The following is a 22559-nucleotide window of genomic DNA, read 5'->3' on the forward strand; positions in this document are numbered from 1 at the left end:
ATAAAACAGCAAAATGATGAAATGAAGACGTAGATTCTTACCAGTGGCAGGTTGGAGAAGCTTAGCCCTTCTCTTGCTTGGTCTTGGAAAGCCATAGGAAAAGCTCTGCCTCAGCCAAGGTCAGTGTGCCTTGGGCCGAGGTGGGTGGGAGCAGGAAGGAAGACTAGAAAGATATAGTTGCACGTGATTGTGAACAGTCGTCTGTGAAGGGCTTTATGCTGTGCACACTTCTTCATGAAATCACTAGGCAGAGATGGAGATGCTGGTTTGTCCGATTATAAAAAGTCTTTCTGTGCAATTTCTGAAAAAAGCCTAGATAAGAATTTGTGAAATCACACAGTAGTAGCTATAGACCCTCCAAAAAGATGAATAAATCGTTCCTTTAAATAAGTCTTTTCTATGCAGGGTCTTAGCTTTGGGGTAAGAGTTGGACTGTCTACGCTTGAATTTTGACTAGGCCACCTACTACCCATTTGACTTTAACAAATTGTTTTTTCTCAGTTTCTTGATTGTCAAATGACAATAACAATATAAACCATTTCAGGAGTGTTCTGAGAACTAAATGAGTTACTAGTAGTAACATTGTATGTAAGCACTTAGTACCTGGAACATAGTAAGTACTAATTAAATGTAACTGCTATGTTATTATTATTCATGCCTCATATCTTTCGCATGAATCACAAGAATCATAACAGCAGCCTATATTCCATGAACCCCATGAAGGGCATGGACAGCCTAACAACCATGCCCCTCTTGCGTTCATTTTACTTTTTCATTATTAGACGTACCACAATGGCAAATGACTTACACAGAAAGGATTCTGTAGAATATCTGTCTAAAGATTAAAAATATCAATAATACCACAAAAACAAGCAGCAAATTATTTAGATTCAAACTTGGTTCATCAGTTTGGGAACAAAAATGTGAGAGTAACTATAGAAGGTCAGAATTAATTTTGGGGGGGGAACTGTCCAGCTTTTTCTTACGTCATAAAAAATTGCATTGAATTTAGAGAAACATGTTTTTAATGCCTTAAATCATTTCATTCACATAGAGCAAAGTCCACTCCTTTCAGTGTACTACTCTGTGAATTTTGGCAAATGCACAGTCATGTAACCACCATTACAGTCAAGATACAGAGGAATTCCATTACTCCACCTCCAAAGAAAATTTCCTCATGCTACCCATTTATTTTTTATTTTTTATTTTTTATTCCAGTATCACTAATCTATAATTATATGAGGAACATTGTTTACTGACTCCACCCATTACCACCCCCCACATACCCCATTACAGTCACTGTCCATCAGCATAGTAAGATGCTGTAGAATCACTACTTGTCTTCTCTGTGTTGTACAGCCCTCCCTGTGACCCCCCACAGACATTATACATGTTTCTTCTCCCCGCCCCGCCTTATCCCTCCCTTCCCACCCATCCTCCCCAGTCCCTTTCCCTTTGGTGACTGTTAGTCCATTCTTGGGTTCTGTAAGTCTGCTGCTGTTTTGGTCCTTCAGTTTTTTTCTTTGTTCTTATACTCCACAGCTGGGTGAAATCATTTGATACTTGTCTTTCTCCGCCTGCCTTATTTCACCGAGCATAATACCCTCTAGCTCCATCCATGTTATTGCAAATGGTAGGATTTGTTTTCTTTTTATGGCTGAATAATATTCCATTGTGTATATGTACCACATCTTTATCCATGCATCTACTGATGGACGCTTAGGCTGTTTCCATTTCTTGGCTATTGTAAATAGTGCTGCGATAAACATAGGGGTGCATCTGTCTTTTTCAAACTTGGCTGCTGCATTCTTAGGGTAAATTCCTACAGGTGGAATTCCTGGGTCAAATGGTATTTCTGTTTTTAGTTTTATGAGGAACCTCCATACTGCTTTGCACAATGGTTGAACTAGTTTACATTCCCACCAGCAGTGCAGGAGGGTTCCCCTTTCTCCACAACCTCGCCAACATTTGTTTGTCTTTTGGATGGTGGCCATCCTAAGTGGTGTGAGGTGATATCTCATTGTGGTTTTAATTTGCATTTCTCTGATGACTAGTGATGTGGAGCATCTTTTCATGTGTCTGTTGGCTATCTGAATTTCTTCTTTGGAGAAGTGTCTGTTCAGATCCTGTGCCCGTTTTTTAATTGGATTATTTGCTTTTTGTTTGTTGAGGTGTGTGAGCTCTATATATTTTGGATGTTTATGAATATATTCTCCCATACTGTAGGATGCCTTTTGTTCTACTGGTGGTGTCCTTTGCTGTACAGAAGCTTTTCAGCTTGATATAGTTCCACTTGTTCATTTTTGCTTTTTGTTTTTCTTGCCCAGGGAGATGTGTTCATGAAGAAGTTGCTCATGTTTATGTCCAAGAGATTTTTGCCTATGTTTTTTTCTAAAAGTTTTATAGTTTCATGACTTACATTCAAGTATTTAATCCATTTTGAATTTACTTTTGTGTATGGTGTTAGACAGTGATCCAGTTTCATTCTTTTACATGTAGCTCTCCAGTTTTGCCAACACCAGCTGTTGAAGAGGCTGTCATTTCCCCATTGTATGTCCATGGCTCCTTTATCATATTATTAATTGACCTTATATGTTTGAGTTAATATCTGGACTCCCTATTCTGTTCTCATGCTACGCCTTTTTAAGTCAAACACTCCCTCTACCTTGAATCCCTAGCAACCACTGATCTGCTCTCCATCCCTGTAGTTTTGCCATTGCCACAATGTTGTGTCAATGTAATCATAGAATATGGAGCCTTCTGAGTCTGACTTCTCACTTTGCATAATGCATTCGATATTCATTCATGCTGCTGCAGGTATCAGTAAAAAACTTTTTTAACTCATAAATCATTAAATTCTAGAGCTGGATGGAATCTTGAGGATCACAGCCAAACACTCATTTCCAGGTAAAGAAACAGAGACCTCTAGAGTGAAGGATCTTGCCCAAGGTCATGAAGTAATTAAAGAAAGAGCATGGACTTGAAATTCCCTATTAGTCCAGGCAACATCTGTTAAATCATGCTGGGATTAATAAGGTATAGCTGATTATGAAGGAGAAAGTCCAGTCTTCGTCTTCTCATTTCTGATCAAAATCTGATCAAACTGAGCCTTACTTAATGTAATAATTTTGAAAGGTGTGGATTTCTAGGAGGTGTAGTTTCTTTTGAGAGTATATGGGTAAGTCTTTCTGGGGCACATCTGTATGTTTGCTGGTCTCAGTCATATATGTGATTTGATAATAGAGCTTAACCTGAAGGTCTGTTGTTTATTTCGTGTTCACGGTAAGTTCTTCTGATATTTCACAGGAGTGTTCTAAATATTACTATCTTCTTACTTTTAGTTGATACATTAAATACTGATATGTTTCTAGGTGGCTTATCCTAGAGCACACAGATAGAGGACCCAGATTGGAATGGAATTAGGAGCTGTTGATTCCTTAGTTCATTAGGTAGTTATTTGTGGAAAATCTACCACGTAGAAGCACTAAATTATGGAAGATACAGTGAAGGCGCTGTTTGTAAGATGTTTAAATTTAAATGGGTACATGAAAAACTCTAATTCAAATTCATTCTTTTGACTACACTACACATAGCATCTTGCTAAGCACTGTGAAGATATAGAGATGATAATGCAAACCCCATTTCCTTAAGGCACTTATAAAATGTGCCAAAGAAAGGTACAAAGAGAGTGCAACTGTAAATATGGTTTCTTGGTTGGGAACCAGTTGGCCTATGGTTTAGTTGTGCATAAAGCACCCCAGAATTTTGTGCATAGGAGGGATAAGGTCAGAATGGTATTATAGGGAGTTTTGCTGATAGCACCACATGGGAGAGATGGAAGGGCAAAGGCCGGAAGCAGGGAAATGAGTTTGCTGGGAAATGTATTTGTCTGGGCAGAAGTGAGGAAAGCCCAAACCATAGACAGTGGGAATGAAAAGGAAAAGGTATTTTGGAGGTAGCTGGATGAGAGCATTCAGAGGTGATGACAAGATTGTGCCCTGTGTGATTGGGTGGGCAGCCCCAATGTAATGGAGAAGTTGGACTTATCTGAGAGAAGGGGTTTGGTGGAGAGTGGATGGTAGAGAATGTAGTAAGGGAAGAGGCAAGGGGCTTTCTCCCTTTGACCAGGTCAATTATGTGTGAGAATTTTGCATATGTGTGACCCTGTTAATATGTATTTATGATTGTTACTTATTTCCAGAAGAATGAATAGTTCTCATTTTCCTTGAGTAGAGAAGCTGTTCTTTGTCCTAAAGAGTTGGCAATGTAGATAGTAATGAGTAAGCAATTATTTTTTACCCCTTCTCCCACCTGTGGTATGATTCAGTGCTTAAAAAGAGGCAGTGTGAATAGTGAAGGAGACATGATGGAATTTTAAACATGATGGAATACAGACAATAAATTTTGATTCTGGTAAGAATACACCCTAGTCAGGAGCTAAAGGAACATATATTGGGAAAACTTTAAGGTGACATTGTATGCCTAGAAGACTGGAAACAAAGTAAATAGAAATTTAAAACCCAGTGTTGATCAAAATGTTGGAAAACATCTTCACCTACACTTTGCTGACCTTTCTGTAAAAGGGTATGATATATCCATGGAAGAATCTTGCAATAATTACAGAGCCCTAAAACTTTACTTTGCATAGCCTTACAACCATAGAAAACCCCAAATAATTGTAAAGCATGAAGTTTCTGGCAGTAGCATCATTTATAATAGTGAAAAACTTAAAAAAGTACAAATCCCCAAATAATAGAATGTCAAGGCAAATGTTGCTTAATAGGATATTTTATCTGGTTTAGGATGGGAGGCTCTGACAGAGATGAGTACCTGAAGTAGTATTTACTGGCAAAATATATAGGATAGCATGGATGCTCTGCTGACAACCAGAGAATGTGACTTTCCTAAAAGAACTTAAAGTCACACAAAAAATGGCAGTTGATAATACAGGGAAAGGATTTGTAGAAGGGTCTTTTTGTGTTTTCATTCTTTTTCCTAAATGAGTGAACAAAGGAAGAAAATTTCTCATGAAGTGGTTTACTGTACATTAGTTTGCTATCTGCCCCCCTTTCTCTCTCTCCTCCTTCCTGTCTTCAGTGGTTCAGGTTGTATTTATATGTACTTTACATTCAGGAGACAGGGTAGTAAGATGAATTAACCATCTCTGTGAAAGGGTGAAAGCTGGTCCTGTAGTTCTGAGTCTGCCATACCTGTAAGATCTGAAGCCAATCACATACTTTTTGATACTTTAAATTTTCTAGTCCTCTCTGTTCTCACATTGATGCAGAGAAGATCATTGAAATAAAATAAGTGAAAACACTGAAGTATTTTGACCACTAGATAGTGTACTGTTTAACTCTATTATAAGACAAAAGAAATACATGAAATTGATACCAGAGATGAATTGGTGAGAGTTTAAGTCCAAAAGTGTGCATTTATCAAAGTAGAATTAAAGTCAAGTTGCCTTGGACTCTGAGGGGATAGGGTCTTATGGCCACGCCCATGTGGGGATGAAGGAACTCCCTGGAAAGGTCAGCTATTCCCAGTTTGGAGCGACTTTGGACACATCACTGAACATGTTTAATGTTTTATACAATGTTTTACTAAAACATTGTATGTACAGAGAAATACTCCTTAATTGGAAAACAAACACCAATGGAGGGCCTTTAAGAACCATTACTTAGATTCAGAAAACACTTGTGCTGAATCCAAGAAAAGAAATCATCCTGGTGAAATGGAAAGTTTATGTGAGTTTGGTTAGGGTCAGAATCTCCTTTAATAAAATGAATTTAGAGCAGCAGTAATTAAAGGAGAAATGATCAGTTTTGAATGACAAAAGTGGGGTTAAAGGTCTACAAAGCAATCTGTATGGAAAAATGGCCACAGATATAAAATGATTTAAAATGATGGTTTTCAGTGCACCTTTCACTAGAGTCTCTGGGAATATGTGACTCTACCTGAAAGCAGCAGCTATACCCAGGGGGTGGGATTTCAGGTATTTCTTAACAGCATGAGTGCCTCATTCTTTATTTTGAAACTCTTATTATAATTTAAAATTGCCCAGTGCATGTGGCTTGAGCAAGCTCTTGTGTGAAAGACAAGAAAAGAAATCGGAAGTATTTTCAGAATTCTTGGTTCCACACAATGTGTTCCTTGCTTTGGTGAAGCAGCTCTGAAAACCTCACTTCTCTTGGTAGCTCGTGTGGGCCCAGAAAGCAAGGTCAGAAAGAAATGGGAGGCACCAGGGCAGGGAACTCTCCTCTGTTTTCCTTTTCCTGAGAGATTGCTAGTGCGTGTGCACAGTGTGGCTCAGGTAACCAGGGGCAGGGAATGAAATCAGTGCCTCCTGAGTTTTATAAGGGTGCCCTCGGGCCTGGGCTCTGTCCCCTGTGAAACTGATCCAAACTAGAATGTTCTTTGAAGTTCCTGGCTGCTCCACTTGGACCAACCCGTGACTACAAAGCCAGATGAGTAACTGGTCCCAAATGTTTAACTACCCATTACCTGTTTGTTAAGAGGTTGGGAAGAAATAATAGCAAAGAAAACACAAAAACAGGTTAGACAACAGCTAGATGAGACCTTTTGGTTTCTCCATGCTGTGGCTGGTATGTAAACAAATCCTTAATTTTGTGAATTTGTTCACAGCCTGCTAACAGCTTCATTGTGGTCCTGGGAGTAGAGACGAAGATGCAGAAAGCCTTAGGGGGGACTTGAATTGGAATTATTTCCAAATGATCATCCAGTCTCTGCAGCCTCAGTAATAAGCACAATCACCTGACAGTACACAGTGTGAACCATTCCTTTTAAAAAAGAAATATTTTCTAAGGTTACTATTGAACTAGGTGTATTTTTCCCACCCAATGATAAAACCTTGAACACAATGTATTTATGCCAATTTTTAGTGCTCAAAGTAGGGTAAAGGATTCTCTTTCTCTTATAACAAAAATAAGCCTTGTTTATGGGATCCAAAAATAGTTGCTTAAACTTCCTCTTTTTTTTTTTTTTTTTGTTTATGAGTCTTTTCATTTTGGAGGTCAGGAAGTAAATGCTGGCTTGAGGTTATGTTTCATAGTAATCTGAGGTGAAAAGTAGAATATTAAGAATAAAGTGATGGGAACTCTGAAATATAAATACTCAGATACAGGAAGTTGGATAATTTAAGAAGAAATAAACTTTAAAATGGCTGATCTATTAGTAAAAATGTTACAATGGAACAAACAACATTGCATTTGTTTTTAAGGAGGCTTATCTTTAGAATGATAGAGGGCCAGCCTTAACACTTCCATTACTTGTATATGCATGCATAATACATTGTTCAAATGGCAGATCATAAAACAAATAGTTGAGAAAAATTTTGTAAATGAGTAGAATGTTCAAATGATTGAAACAAGACAATAAACTTGGCTTTAAAGTTGTATATGCCACTCAAGGGTAAATATCTGAGTAGTCCTGGATCCTTTGCTTGTCCAGTGATTTATATTTTCAGTAAGAGTTTGTTGAGGTTTCTCTTAAGTGTCTATTATAGGATAATAGTAGTCATTCATTCACTCATTTAATACTTATTGAGTGATGGTGACATATCATAGATTTTAAAACTTGTAGAAATTACCAGAATGCGGGAGATGGGTTTGGCCATCCTCTGCTGGCAGCAGGGTTAACAGGGAGCTGCACCTGGTCCTCCTAGAGCTAAGTTCCACTATCAGCACGTTGGTGGTGGTTGGTACTGTATTGTTTTAAATCTAGGATGCTGCTATTGCCTATGGGCTTCTTTGAAGCCTGCAGGAGCCTGTATGTAGGAGAGGACTGTCTTGCCAATGGGTTTCAGCCCTGGGCAAGTTCGCTATGGATTCAGTGTGACCAAAGAAATTGACAGCAAAACGTTCTTGGGGTGAAAGGGTTATACCCAGGTATATTTCCAGGTGGCAGGTCAGTCACTAGAATCCCATTCACTCAGAGTGAGTCTGCAGGCAGCAAACCAGTGTCTGCCTCTGGGCCCCTCTGTCTGCACAGCCATCCTCCAGGGCTCTCTGCATAGTCGTCCCACACAGCCAACCTCTGGGCCTCTGTCCTCTACTCTCCTGCAGCCTTGCAACCCTGCCACCATGTTGTGCCCAGAGCACTGGGCAGAGCTCTTTTTATAGAGTCAAAGTGCCCACAGCTGTGCAGCTGGCTAGTCAATCAGGGCCAGGTGAGAATCCTGGCCACAGGAACTCTCATTTTATCCACAAGGACTCAGGTCTGGAAGAGGTGTGGAGAAGGCCAAATGTCTGTTAACAGCTTGAGAGAGGTAGGGAATGGCAAGTTGATTTTAAAACAAAACAAAAATTCCAAACCCCGCTGTTGACAAAACATCATTTGGCTTAATTAGAACAGGAATGACTTGGGGGAACCTTCTGGTAAATCTAAGAGAGATAAAGCTAAAGAATAACAGGAGTTTCCAGAGATGTGGATGGCAACCTGGTGGCACACTTTTATATGCAGACAGACCTGCATATTAGAAGAAGCACACAATTCAGGAGAGTCCCAAGTGTCAAGTCTGAGGAGCCCAAATGATGTTTATGTGCAAACAGGGAGCATAATTATCTATACGTAAGATTGCATATTAGACACACATAAGCTCCTAATTCTTGTCCAGGGAAAGAGGAATGAAGGTGTATTGAAACGCTACATAGTGGGAATAGTTGTTGACTCTGGTAATTTACTGAACATCGGTTATGCAGATAAAAGTAGTTGGTATTTTCTTCCCCTACCTAAGAAGAATGGGCAATATGGGGAAAAATAAAACAAATGCTTTACTGCTAAAAAGGTAAGGCTTCTTTCTGAAGGTGCTGTAATATGGCAGAAAAAGACAAGACCTGAGTTTTACTTTCAACTAGCTAGGTGTTTTGGAAAATCCCTTAGCAATCCTGAGCTTTAGTTTCTTCTTCCATAAAATAGGGATCACAGTTTCTATACTTTTCCCTCCTAGATTTGTTGTGAATACAAAATGAAATTGTTCATAGAAAGAATGCAGAGTAATCTGTTAAGCACTCTATACACAGGTAAGATGAATGTTCTTAAGATAACACACCCCGCTTTACTAGCGTTGTTGGCTAGCTTCACCTGTTTGCAGAGATGGCCTGCTAGCCAGAGCCTCAGGAGCACAGCTGACTTGTAAACAGAGCTTGTGCTGGTTCTGTTTGATTTTAGGACTATTGGCATGAGCTGAGACCCAGCTGGGCCTAGGGGTCTCATTCTGGTCTACAGCTTTAGGATGCACTAACAGCGGTTTTGACAAGGCCCAAATTCAGTTTCTTTCTTAAAAATCTCCAAGTGGTTTAGTACTGTTCTGGGGGAAGCCTGGTGGGTGCTTCGGTGACTGTCTCGTTTGAACCTTAGCCTCTGGACGTTTTTGAGACAAATTTGGTTTCTGCGGATGTGCACGGTTTGCACTGGACTCGGGGCCTTAACATTGATGCAGGCTTACGGCCACGGTAACATACCAACTGCGGGCAGAGCCCCGTGTGAGGCCCAAGAGGCTGTAGGCAAGAAGGAAGGACAGTGGGATGCAAATGGAAATAAACCGTGGCTCAATTCTGCTGAAGGGGTTCCCCTGCTGCAGGCTGACCTTCCCTCTCAGAATGAGCATACTGCTGCTCTACCACGTGTCTGTGTGGTATCTCTCTGTGGCTTGTTTTAAATTAGACCAGACCTAAAAAAGAAAAGAAAAGAAAGGGAAACTTTTCACTTTGAGAGCATACGGAGATGACCAAAGTCGTCCACTTGGGCCCCCGGCAGAATAAACTTGCACTGGCAGTCGTGAACAACAGTGTGTAACAAAGCATTCTTTCCTTGAACCACTTTGGGAAGGAGGCACAAGGGGAAAACACAGCAGGAATTCTTTCTTTTCAGCTTACGTTCTCTCCACAGATCTTAGTGGGCTGCTACTGTGTGTGAGAGAGCAAAAGACCAAGTGAGTGTTTTGTGGAGAAGACTGATTAGTTTAGGCCCTGTTTCTGTTGTCATTGGTGGTGCAGTGGATCCTATTTGATGTTTACTGCCCCTTGGCATTTTTTAAAAGGGGTCTTCAAAGCAGGAAGTCCCATTCTAAAGACAGGTTTCTGGGCAGTAAGGTTGACAAGGTTAAACATTGGGAAAGTAAACCTAATAGAAAAAGAGAGCAGGATAAACAACTCAGCTCCATTCCACAAAGGCCTTTGATGGGAAAAGGCCCCATTTATGAAGATCTCGGGGCAGGCCTGCACTGTTCAAATCCTCCAGCAATGTAGAGCGCATGAGGTCTGTTTCTTACCTTCCCACTAGGCGACCCCAGGATTCGTAGTAGCCGCTAAATATTAAAGCTATCGGGTAAGATGGTGCCAGTAAGGCTTGAGTGCTCACTGATAGGATTCCTTGAATCCAGTCACCACCTGCTTGGTCTCTCCTCACCATCTATGTCTCCCTTGCTCATCCGGTATCAGTGCCCCTCCCTTCTTCAGCCAACCAATGTTTGCTTATTTAGTGAAATTTTCATTTACACATTAAACTTGAGACTGATTTGCTTAATGTAACCAAGGCAATAGTGGAAAAGTTTTATTTGATAAACACTCAGTGTTGGTAAATAATGGGCATACCATTTCTTCTTGGTGCTAAGAGAGAGTCAGTGAGGATTTTGCTGTTGAGACTTCAGGACTCAGTTGTCAATGTGTGTTTACATTTGTGTACAAAGCCATATATATTTTTTATTGTGTTTATGTTAATGCAAAGACTTTTTCTTTATACTCCTACCTCTTCATCCACAGAATTACAGGATAAAAATATCTAGGCAAATGAAGCCTAAAGTATTTTTAGAAGGTAAAAGTGATATTGCTACAACCACAGATTGTAAAATTAAAAAAAAGAAGAGGCAGAGAATGTAGCTGGGCCCCTGTGCTTTTAACACATTCCTTTATAGTGAAGCGTGGGGGAGAGAAGAACCTACCTAGCCACTCATACAGTGTTTAATGATGTATGAATATTTGGCTGTGCTTAATAATTAAAAAATATTAATTCATTTTTCCTCTATAGAAGACTGTTCAGTTCACAATTCTTTTTATGAACAAACACAGAAAGATTATATAAGATTTGCCTTATGTGGAATAGAGCAACAACTCAAAGCCAGGTGTTGGTTTGAGTAGCATCAGTGTCTGAGGCTAAACTAGCCATCTCTGCTAGCTTCCCTCACCATTTTCTGCACTAGCCAGGCAGGCTTCTGCTTTGGGAAAACAGAAATCAAAGGCAAAAATTGAACAATGGAAAATTTTCATATACTTCCTTCACTCCATGTACAGGGCTTACTCTCTGCGATGATAGATTTTAGGATTTTTAGTGGTGCTATGCAGAGTGCCTGGTGAAAGACTGATTTCTTCTTACATTTCTAATCCTATGTGGACCAATACATTGAAAAATACAGTTAAATATCAATGATTAGAAAAATGATCACCTGCTTGGATGTTCCTTCAATTGCAAATTGCTCTAACGGCTTCTTCTCACTGTGCACTCTGAAAGCCTGTACTTAACCTGTGGGTGTGGAACTTTATCAGCTTGGGGATGAGCACGGATCCAGGGAGCGTCCTTTGAATAACACTGTCTTCGGCACTTTCTGACCCTCAATCAGAGCTTCTGTTTGTGGTAGTTAAGGGAGGGAAAGTTCAAGGAGCTAAGGAAGAGATATTTCAGCTGTTTGTCATTTCTGCAGGCATTTCTATGCTAGTTCATTGTAGTTCCTCCATTAGTCTTTGCCTTCCAGTCTTTATATTGTATACCTTTGGGTTACACATGTCTTAACTTCTTGTTTCCTGCAAATTAACCTTTACTTCAAAAATGTAAGTGATTACATGTGCTTCTTTTTCCCAAAATTAACCACACACACTCAGTGGTATTCTTTGTTCTAGGGAATAGTGTAGGGGTCCTTTTTTCTTTCTTAAATACACTTGAAATAAATACAAAAACCTGTCTTGCCTTTTGTAAACATGTACTCTGGAGTGAATTACATCTTGCCCATACCATACGGTTTACAAATCAGTCTGACACATTTATGTAACAATTAAGAAAATGAATATTCTGCTAACTTCCTGTCTTTGGCTTTGAATACCTATAAAAAGGGTAGTAAATAAGAAGTTGGTCTTGGGATTGGTAATGCAGAATTCACTCTTTGGTCTGGGTTTATTCAGAAAATATCAACTACTTTCTCCTATATGGCTGAACTTGAACATATTTTAGTATTCAGAGGAATTTCCATTTGGAGATAGGGTTGTTGTTTACTCTTGAAAGGAGTAAAAATATACATATATGCAGAACTACCACTTGCTTCTTACATTTCCCATATTCATCATGAATCTAATTTCCCCCAATTCCATTCTTTTTTAAAAGACAGTTGACCATCCTGCTGAAGAGGTTGCCTTCCTTTCTGGAGAGTGAGACAGAAGTTTCCTTGCCAGTGGTGAACCCTGTCTGGAAAAGAGAGGACACTGAGCTCTTAATTCTGAGTTTGCTTGGTCTTCTTAGTGATCCTATCATGGGATTCAAAGATAGAGTTCCCAGATCCGGGTGAGCAGAGCCCTTGCGGCTTCGCGTATGCCATTGTGGACATAGTTTAATTAACTTAGCACCCACCCAGACTTTTTCTCTCTCTCCCACCTGTCTTTCCTCCTGTAAAAATGGTTGCTAGGACCTGGGGAGTGGACATCCTTGTCTCCTTTTCTTTCCAGTCCTCAAGATGGATTCTGGTGAATTTGTGCTGAGTGAGGAGGTTCCCTACCCTTAGAGCCTGGTGTGAAGCAACTCCTATCATCCTGGCAGTAGATGCTGGAGACAAGGCTTAATTTATTTGACTCTATAGCTGACTTTTCATTTTTATTCCCTTCTTGTCTATTCTTGCTCTAATTCTCCTTTCCTTGAGACTTTAGTTGTCCATCTTTTAAATTTTCTCCCAAAGGCACAAATTACTCATCAAGTCCAGACAGGCTTCAGGAATGGAGTGTGGGGCCTTCTAGAAGCTCAGCTCAGCTAGGCCACCTCTGATCACCACAGCATAACAGGTGTCGCATTAACAGCTCTGAGCTCTGGTAGTTTTCCTCAAAGCATTGTGTGGGAGGCACAAAAGTGTAATAAAAATGGTAATGATTAAAAGAATTCTGTTTTTCTCTAGGGTTCTTCTGCCACTTCTAAACTGAAGTAGGGGTTATAAGGCTCATGCTTAGCAGGTTGATAAAGCTGGAAGTGGTTGGTGTGAGGGTGGGTGATATTTTTTAAGACCCAAACTTCTGATTTCTGTTCCTTGGTCCTAGAGTTGACTGCTATAATGCTTTCTTGTCCTTTGCCTATACTTTTTATCCCTGTTGTTTTCGGGTCTCTTGGAAAGAATGGGACAGACTTGCATTGTAACTTGTTAAAGAAGAGGGGGAGGGACGGACCTAACTTATGAGAATGATTGTTGGTTACCACTGATTCATTTCCAGAAGTGTTTGGGGGCAGAAGAACTTGGCTTTGTTTTGACTCTGAGCAAACTCAGAAGGGAAGAGTGGCTGCTTTGATAAATAATACTAGTCTACTTCTGGGTCCTCTGTGGAAAGATTTAATAGACACTATCCTTAGTAAATACCATAGCAACCATAAGAAAGCTGTCATCAGTAGCCCCATTTTGAGAATGAGTAAACAAAGGCTTGGAGCATCTGAGTGACGTGCCCAATGTCACCAAGCTTTGTAAGAGTTGGAATTTTGAACAAACTTAAATCTGTTTGACCTCAAAATGTAGTAGTATATTGAGAAGAAACAATATGATGGATAAAAGCATGGGTTTCCCCATTGAGGTGGTGCTTCAGGGTTGCCATTGACATGGAACCACCAGATTATTTGAGTGTGGAGAGAGCAGCCCTGTACTGCCTTCCAAGGCAATGCCAACAGGGCGGGTTCATATGCATTAGGAACATCAGTATTATAAACTACATTGATAAGATTTCTGCTCTAGACGTGAAGAGATGAAGAGAAGAAAAGATGAACGTGTTTCAAATTAAACAATCTGCAGAAGTTGTAAAGCGTAAGAACACATTGCCTACATCACATAACACATAAGCAGGGCCGTGTCCCAGTCGGGACAGCAGGTTGTGGCAGCCCACCTTTGGGAAGTGGTTGCTTAGAAGGAATAGAAAAGTGGTACCTGTGCAGAGGCCATGGGTGACATGGGCCAAATGTGAGCTCAGAATAAATGATAGAGAGAAAGAGCACTTGAGAAGGGTTGAGTGAGCCTCTACAAAGTCAGATGAACCCAAGGGCCCCAGGAGAAGTAGGGCGCAGAGGAAGGCAGGATCAGCAGGGGCCTGAGATCTTGAAGGGACAGGGAAGTACACTGATCAATCAATACAAAGGACAACAGCCTCCTCAAGCCAAGCACAGAAATCTCATTTGTCTCATTTTTATGTGTACCCCTCATCCTAAGATCCCCACCAATCAAGATTAGTTAGCTTTACATCTGTTGTTTGTTTTACCACACCATGTATTTTCATTTTGAAGATACAAATTTATATAAATACTTCTGGATTTTTAGAGCACAAAATCCTCAGCCACCATAATATCTTTCTTGATTTTCACAGACCTTGGGTTGGGGAATGGAGAGAGAACATTCCAGAAAGAATAAATAACAAATAATTTTTATATCATGTTTTAAAATTTATAAAGTGCATATATATGTATTTATACTTTTCATAATACCTTGGCAAGAAAATTGTTAGTTGACATTTAGATTTTGATGTTAAGACCACAAGAGGCTTGCATTTTTAACTAGTTCTATGAATTTATATTTTGTTTTTTTCTTAATTCTTTAGTAAAGGTCATTTTGGGAAATAGCAGCCATGTTTTGTCCAGGATGCAGAAAGGACTCCTGGTAGTGACATGGTTAGAAGCACTGATGCTGGATGGTGTCAGACCTGGATCCGGTTCCTACCACTGATGCTGGCCAACAGTGCGACTTCGGGCAGATTGCTTGGCCTCTCCACATCTGTTTTCTCATCTGCAAATTGGCCATAACACCCGCCTCAAAGAGATGTTGTGAGTGTTAAATGAGGTAATAGATCTAAAGCAGTGAACATAGTGCTGAGCCTACGGTAAGTTTTTAATATGGTAAATCGCAGTTATTATTACTGTCATCATTATTAGTTTCCTCCCCTTAGAGTGCAGTTGTGGTGGCAGCTGAGGAAGCTGCTGAGATGCTTTCTGAGAACCAGAAGAGCTGGCAGATAGGAGAGCAGAAAGAAGCTGGGACCAGCTGGGGATGTGCAGTGACCCTTTCCTTCATAGTCTACATCCCCCTTTTTCCAGTTTCTCTGCTCCCTGCTCTGATTTGGCTTTGGTGACCCAGGTTCCTGCTTAACCGTTAAGGTTTCTCACTGATTTCTTCTTCAGAACTCTCCAGAGTACGAAAGTGGGTTGTTGGTAAAAAGCAATATATAGATTATTTTGGAGACCATTTTTTCCAGCTTCAGGAGCTGTGCATGTTGACTGATGTTTACTCATAGGCATGCTCTCCCCACAAATGGCAGACTGGGGGTCCCCATACATCTTGTTCACTTGTACATCTGTGGGTTCCCAGCACAGCACCTCACACCCTGTAGGTGCTCAGTGCCTGGTTGAAAGAAAGTGCCAAAGGCCTGAGGAACTCCTCTGCCTGAACCAGAGTCTGTCTCTGGAGTCCATAGGAGGTTAAGTTGTAAAGGTAGACAGAAACTGGTACAGAAAACCAGACAGCTGCAGGTCTGTTGATTCTGGCCTGAGCCTCAGGTCACTAGGCCTGTCCATCAGCCTCCTGCCCTTCCCCACACCCCTAACTCCACCCACATTTCTTTTTTCACACACTTTTTTTTATGTAAGTGGTGACTTCAGTTTAGAGGAATTACCCTGGAAACACTGTTATCAAAATGAGTCCATCAAACCTGTTTCTTTTTACATCTTCAATGTGACTCCAGAAGAGGGACCAAAGAAGAAACTATTTTAGCCAGTACATTGTCTTTCGTGCACCTTATATTTTGTGTTTGGGGGAGGTACTTATTTCTAGAGAAGGAGGGATTATTGGCAGCAACGGTGATCTCTAAATGCTGCTGTCCACGCTCAGTATTGTCAAGGGAACGGGTGGCATGTAAGCCGGAAGCGTCTGGGTGGCAAACCAGTGTCGAGGTGTTTGTGGCTGCTTTTTGGATCACAACGGCTGTCTGTTCTTTCCCTTCCTCCCCCACGTCCACCTCATATCTCAGACATGAACACATTCTTCAAATATCACATTCTGGGACATTCTTGCACCCCACACCAGCCTGCCCAAGGAACTTTTAGATAATGAATGAGAGCTTTCTTAACTAATGATATTCTTGACCATCTGTCCAGCTGGTCACTGAGAATATAAGGCAGATGCTCTTTTTTTAAAAAAGATCCTAGTCCTTATAAAATTGTAAATGTAAAGGTTTTCTGTTTATTGAATCTGACAAAGGATGTCTGCTAATACATTTCCATTGTGGATTTTTTTAATAATGTGTGCTTACTGTGAGGCTTTGGGTCTAGGAAAGGAAGTGATTTTTCTTTTAAGTCCTGGGCTTGTGTGTGTGTGTGTTTATATTTATTCTCTGCCACTTTGGATTTTGCCATATTAAAAAAGTTGTGTCTTTACACCTCTTTTTAACATGTAAAGCTGACAGAGGCAATGGGAATCCACACATGGAAGGCAGGGGCCTCACCTCAGTGTAAAGGCTGCAAAATTAGAAGTCTGGGTAAGTGTTTGCTTCTGTGTGGTTTCATCTACAGGAATGAATCTCAAGGACAAGGCTGGTGCAGTCAGCTCGGTAGGGCAAGTCCAGGGCAGCCTTGAAGCTTGTGTGCACAGGATTTCTGAAGGGAAGCGTGTGTGTGTGTGTGTGTGTATGTGTGTGTGTGTTTGCACGTGTGCACATCGTGTGCTAGTTCATGCACACATATATGCTCGGCAGCAGCTCTTTCAGATGGCTGTGGAGGAACCTCCCAGCAATGACAAGGCACAATAAGAATCTCCAGGAATTGAGTGACAACAGAGGCTACCTAAAATGAAACTTCAAGTAAACCTGGAAGCTGGAGTCTGGGGCAGCAAGGTGCCACATTGTTACTTCAGTGCCACACTGTTATCTGTGGCAGGGAGTTGATCAGTTCTCTTATAGACTCTGGTGGGTAGGTGCATGGGGGCAGGCCGGGTATGTTGTAAGATGCAAGGAGGCTGGTCAGGGCTGACACAGCTGTGAGATTATCCATATGCAGAGCAGTCCCCCTGGAGAGGGTTAAGGCATTTCTACTTCCTAGTAATTTTTAAATCTCAACTACCTTGACCAAATGTAGAGAGGAAAAAGCATTTGTGTGTGTGCAAGGCTCAGTCAAGTTCAAGTAAAGATTATAAGCTAAAGCGTGAAGAAGTTGCCTCGGGTGGATGCAACCCTCAGCTCAAATGACTCATTTGAAGGCATTTGTCCACTCTGTGTTAAGGCTTTAAAATGTGTTCCTTGTCACATAGGTGCCATTTTTATTTCAGGGACTTTATTTTCACGACTCTGATTTGCACTTTGTTCAGTAATCTGCCTGGTGCTGGGCATCAGGTGCAGAGCCATTGCACAGTTTCTGTGCTTGTTTTTGTGGGTTCTGCCTTCGTTCTGACGCTTGACTTTTTTTTCCCTCTTCAAAGCATGTTCTACTTTATTCTGATTATCTTCTTCAGTGAACTGAAATAGTAAGCTCATATTCAAAAGTGAGAAGCATTTTTATTATGGAAAAACAAGATTATGATAAATAAAATAAGATTTCTATAGGCCACAAAATCAAAGTACTACTTGGGTTAAAATATTTAGAGGGTTCCTTTCCCAGGTATTTATTTTAACATGAATTTGTGCAACTCACTCAACAAATATTTCCGAAGCCTTTGCTGAGTGGTAGATGCTGACGTCGGTTTCACAAATGCAATGGTAAATAAGGTAGACATTGTCCCTGTCCTCACAGAACTTATGGTCTGGCTCATTTTTAGTCTAGTATTTTTTAGAAAAACAACTCCAATGTGACCTTTCTCCATATTATGTTTAATTACACATTCAATTTTGTAGGCCCTCTGCTACAAAAGCCATCCCTGCTCCATTTTCTAGGATCATACCAGAGACTATCACATGAATTTGTTTCTTAGTCTGATTTCCTCTACTGAAGAGAGAGGCAGCCACTGCATACTACAACCTTGTCAAAAGAGAGACTTCCACGTTTTGCCTTCTACAGGATAGTAACAATTAGAAGTTGCAGCAATCAAGGGAACGTTTTTTTCTCATGTCAAGTCAAAGCTGATCAAGTCACATATTGATTATGTGATTATTCAAGTAACTTAGATTTTTCTTAGTTATCCATCTTTGGGCATTTCCATTGCTCTTTTCCACATTTTCCAGAATGTAAAGATGGAAAATAAGAAACTTTGAAAGTCTGATCTCTCAGACTGTGTCAGCAACCCCTTTGATGTTTGGTTGTACTGGGAAGGTAGAGAGGTAGAAACTGGACTCAGTGAGGGTTAGTGGGCTATAATTATGTTAAGAACTAGTGCTTAGCACTGCGATGGCATGGTCTAAGAACTTTTAAGTAGTAATAATGATACAAAACAATACAGATTTATTGAGTGCCAACTATGAGTGTGACCCTATTCTCAGGCTTTTACAGGTGTTTACCCACTTCCTCACAGCAATATGAGACAGTTGGTATTATTTATTATTGTTTTAAAAAGGAGAACATATTTTAGAGGGGTGAAGTAATGTGCTTTAAGGTCCAGCTTGTAAGTGGTAAGGTCAAGTATTCAATTCCACATTTTTCACTCAAAAGCTGATAGAGTAAGCTCTTGGTAGAGTTCTCTTTACTGAATAATGCTTGTTTTCATTCTCTTACAAACTTCAGAACTAGCCCAATTAGTCTTAAAAGTGCCTAGACAGAGACCCTTAGTTAATTAAGCACTCCTTTCCGCCCCATATTTTTTAACACTCCCTTGTAAGTTGACTCTAGGTTAGTAGCCATGCCATACTTCTCCCTCTAAGAAAAACATTCATGATATGCCTTCCAGACTTTTATTGAACACCTACTATGTATAAAGCCTGCGTGTACTCAAGTTTATGGGCACTCATTAAAACTATCTGCAAGGAATGAAAGAGAATGCAAAAATTAAAAAACCCACTGTGACAGTTGTAAAACATGGTGCCAAAACTTTTTGACACTCTTCTCATTAAGAGATGAGGTCTGTATCTCCATGCATCAGGTGGGCTTATGACTGCTTGGACCAATAGACTACATGGAAGGATGCTTCCTGACTTCCAAGTAAGTTTCCAAGGCCACATCAAAGAAGGCCACAGGAATTTTTGCCTGGTCTTCCTGGGACACTTGATTTGGGGGTGACCAGCTGTAATGGAAAAAGTCCTACTGCCCTCATAGTGCCATACTGGAGAGGACACAAGTAGGTGTTCTGGTTGAGCTCCCAGTAGGCCTCCCAACTGACAGCCAATGTTAGCTACTCACCATGCAGGTGAACTGTGTGGGGTAGTGCCCAATGAGCTTTCTGATGATGCAGCACCCACAAGTTTGGGACTGCAACCATAAGAAACCCTAAGTGAGCCCTTCCCAAATTCCTGACCCACTAAAACAGAATAGTTGTTCTCAGCCACTGAGTTTTAGGAACAGCTATTACAACTAGGAGTCACCTGTGCATACAGAACTTAAAAATCTTCAATATTTGAAGCCAACTACTTTGTGGCTTAATGATTCTTTTACTAATTTTATTGGAAAGGATCATAGCTTATAATCTGAATATATTGCAGTGTTAATAGTGGTCACTTAATTTGAGATGATGTAAATTCCAAATGATGTTTTCCATGTAATGATTTCTGTATTCATTTAAAAATTACCAATATTTACTGTAATTATTGTATGATCTTTATTCCTCAATTTATCCTTCCTTCTCTGTTCTTGAAAGCAAATTACATAAGGTGAAGGTAAACATTCATGTATTACCTGAAGTATAAATTTTTAATGTTTGAAAGCTTTACAGGAAAGAATTTAGTCCTGTTATATTTATTATCACAAACAGAATTATCTGCTCAGTCTTTGCAGCTGAATATGCTTTCTGTAGAATAGTGGAAACAAAACAGAAAACTGCTTTTTTAGGAATTTAATACTATCAACTGCACCCCTCTCCACTCCACAATTACTTTTGTAATCTGGGACATTATAATTTAATAACATATAGAAATTGTTAGCAAGTTTTATTTTAAGTACCACTTAATGCTGTCTCCCTCCTCTGACTTTGTGGCTATCCCCAGCACTTCTCTGAAATTCTGTGTGACAGATTTGCAAACTCTTGGCCATTTTCTTAACTGGGATCAAGTCATATCCCTGAGCAGTAGAGGAAATTGAACCTCTCTGAGAGCCTTGTTTCTCTTTTTCTCTGTTCCTTCTTTTCTTTTTTTCTTCTCATTTTTCTTATTCTGCCTTTTTTTCTCTGTCTCTCTGCACATACTCATGCTCCCTGTATAATCTGATGAATGACCCACTGGGGTTATGATATTTAGTGATTTCCTTGATTATTTATTAGGATTCCTTCTTCCTCTTTCCAAATTAGTGGAAATAGTTCAGAAGGCCTTGATATTGAAGCAAAAGCATGCTGAAATGTATCATTCAGGGATTCATATGTGAATGTTGTTCTTGAAGTTGCTCATGTAAGTGATACTGGCCCTACCCCATTTACATAAAAGACTGAAAGTCTTTGAGATTAAAAATAGCCTGTGTAGTATAAAATTCCCTTCATTCTGTGTCTGAATAATTGGCACAAAAATATTTGTGGTTCATTGCTCAGACTGATCTAAAGAAGTGATACTAATCAGGACTTAAATTGGATGGGTTCTCCCAGAAAGGAAGTGGCAGTGAGGAGGATGTGAGCCTCTGGGCAGACCGGGCATGGCCTACCAACTGTCATCATCCCAGACCAGGTCAGGCTGGAGCTTTCAGAAGGGGCAACTATGCTGGCTTCCTGTGTCATACATTTCTCCTGCCTCTGATGGCTTTAATGGAAATATGGCTGGGATTCATTTAACACCATTTATTGTTTTGAAATTATCCAGTTTTGAATCCCCAAACTTCACATTTGTCATTTTTTAGCAGAAGATTTTTTTTCCTGTTCCTGTTTTTATGTATATACTTGTATGCTGAACTAGATGGAACTCCTTCCTCTTAGATTAATTTCTAGGACACATCTGTTCACATATATGTCCCATTGGGCAAGCTGCTGACCTGTGTGGTCTGAGAGGGCTGCATCTGAGATGACCTGTGTCAGAAGGATGCTTCATAAAACCTCCATTATGAATAGCAAGCAGAGAGCTCAGACATTATGCAGAGAACCAGCACATATGAGGAGCTGGCGTTTATTGCCCATCTTCTATTAAATAAAAGCACTATGTTAGCTACTAAGAGTTTATTTACTCCTCACAGTTACCTCAAAGGTAGTAGCTCCACTTACATTGTTATAAAATCAAGGCTTAGAGTAGTTGCTAGCCCAGTAACAAAGTTGTGACTCAAACTCAAGTCTGTTTGCTGTGCTAGTCTGTGTCCTTTCTGGATTATAACACACCAGTCTTGAAAAGCAAAGGTATAATCTTGGATGTTTCATATATCTGGTTTACTGACTTTCACCCATCCTTTCTGGTCTGCTTGGTGCATGAAACACACAGATATGTCCTTGAAAACTGTGTATAAATTGATCATTGCTAACAGTGTGCTCTAAGAGGCCTGACTGTTTTAGCTCTTACAAATGAGGAAGACCTTGAGTAAATCCTTTGTAAAACATTTAGGATGTCATTCATTGGTTGAGCAGATATTTACTGAGCAGCTTCTTTATGCCAGGATCTGAGCTTTAGTCTGCCTCCCATGGAACTTACTGTCTAGTAAAGGTGCCAGGAATGCAATGTCATTCAGATTGGGCAGAGGAAAGCCCTTTTTACATTGAGACTAATTTCACACAGATCCAGTTGATCTATATAGCTTTTAGGATTTTCACATGTTAGATTACTTTTTAAAGAGGGAGTAAAAACTACAAATTCTGTATAGGCTATCAGAGACTTTTAGGCAGGGCTCTGCCAAAAGGTTCAAATATCTTAATTTGGATGAGCCAGGGCCCAAATTATCACAGTGAGCTCTGTTAACTTTGCAAGGCTGTTGGTTTGTGAAAGTCAGCAGAGACTCTCTGGACTGAGTTTAAGGTCTTGAAGACAGTAAAGCCAAGACAGTGATTTGGAAAAGTTGCAGCTCTGTGGCTGAAAGGCTGCTCCTGATTTCCTGAAATCAGCTGTGTTTTACATGAGAAAGAATGAGTAGAGCCAACTAATATGTACAATAATTATGTTTCTTTTCTTTCTGTTTCAAGAAAATAAATACTAGCAATATGTATCAAAAAAAACTAAGAGAGATGGAAATTACAATTACAATTTACTTAACAAAGGAAAGTAAAAGCAAACCATAATTCCAAACACAACTGA

At 40.1% G+C, this 22559-nt stretch overlaps 1 protein-coding gene across 3 annotated transcripts in view; it reads left to right on the forward strand.

Moving 5' to 3' along the window:
- Positions 1–22559, forward strand: part of MAML3 (mastermind like transcriptional coactivator 3) — a 432522-nt gene that overhangs the window by 55254 nt on the left and 354709 nt on the right. The window contains exon 2 of one of the 3 annotated variants that reach the window (XM_073237030.1): positions 14841–15119. The exons of the other annotated variants lie outside the window; for them this stretch is intronic. The gene's annotated coding sequence lies outside the window, so the exon portion shown is untranslated. The remainder of the gene's footprint in view (positions 1–14840; positions 15120–22559) is intronic. 3 annotated transcript variants of the gene reach the window in all.

This window comes from Manis javanica, chromosome 5 (genome assembly GCF_040802235.1).
Source record: "Manis javanica isolate MJ-LG chromosome 5, MJ_LKY, whole genome shotgun sequence".
In the NCBI taxonomy this organism is placed as follows: domain Eukaryota; kingdom Metazoa; phylum Chordata; class Mammalia; order Pholidota; family Manidae; genus Manis; species Manis javanica.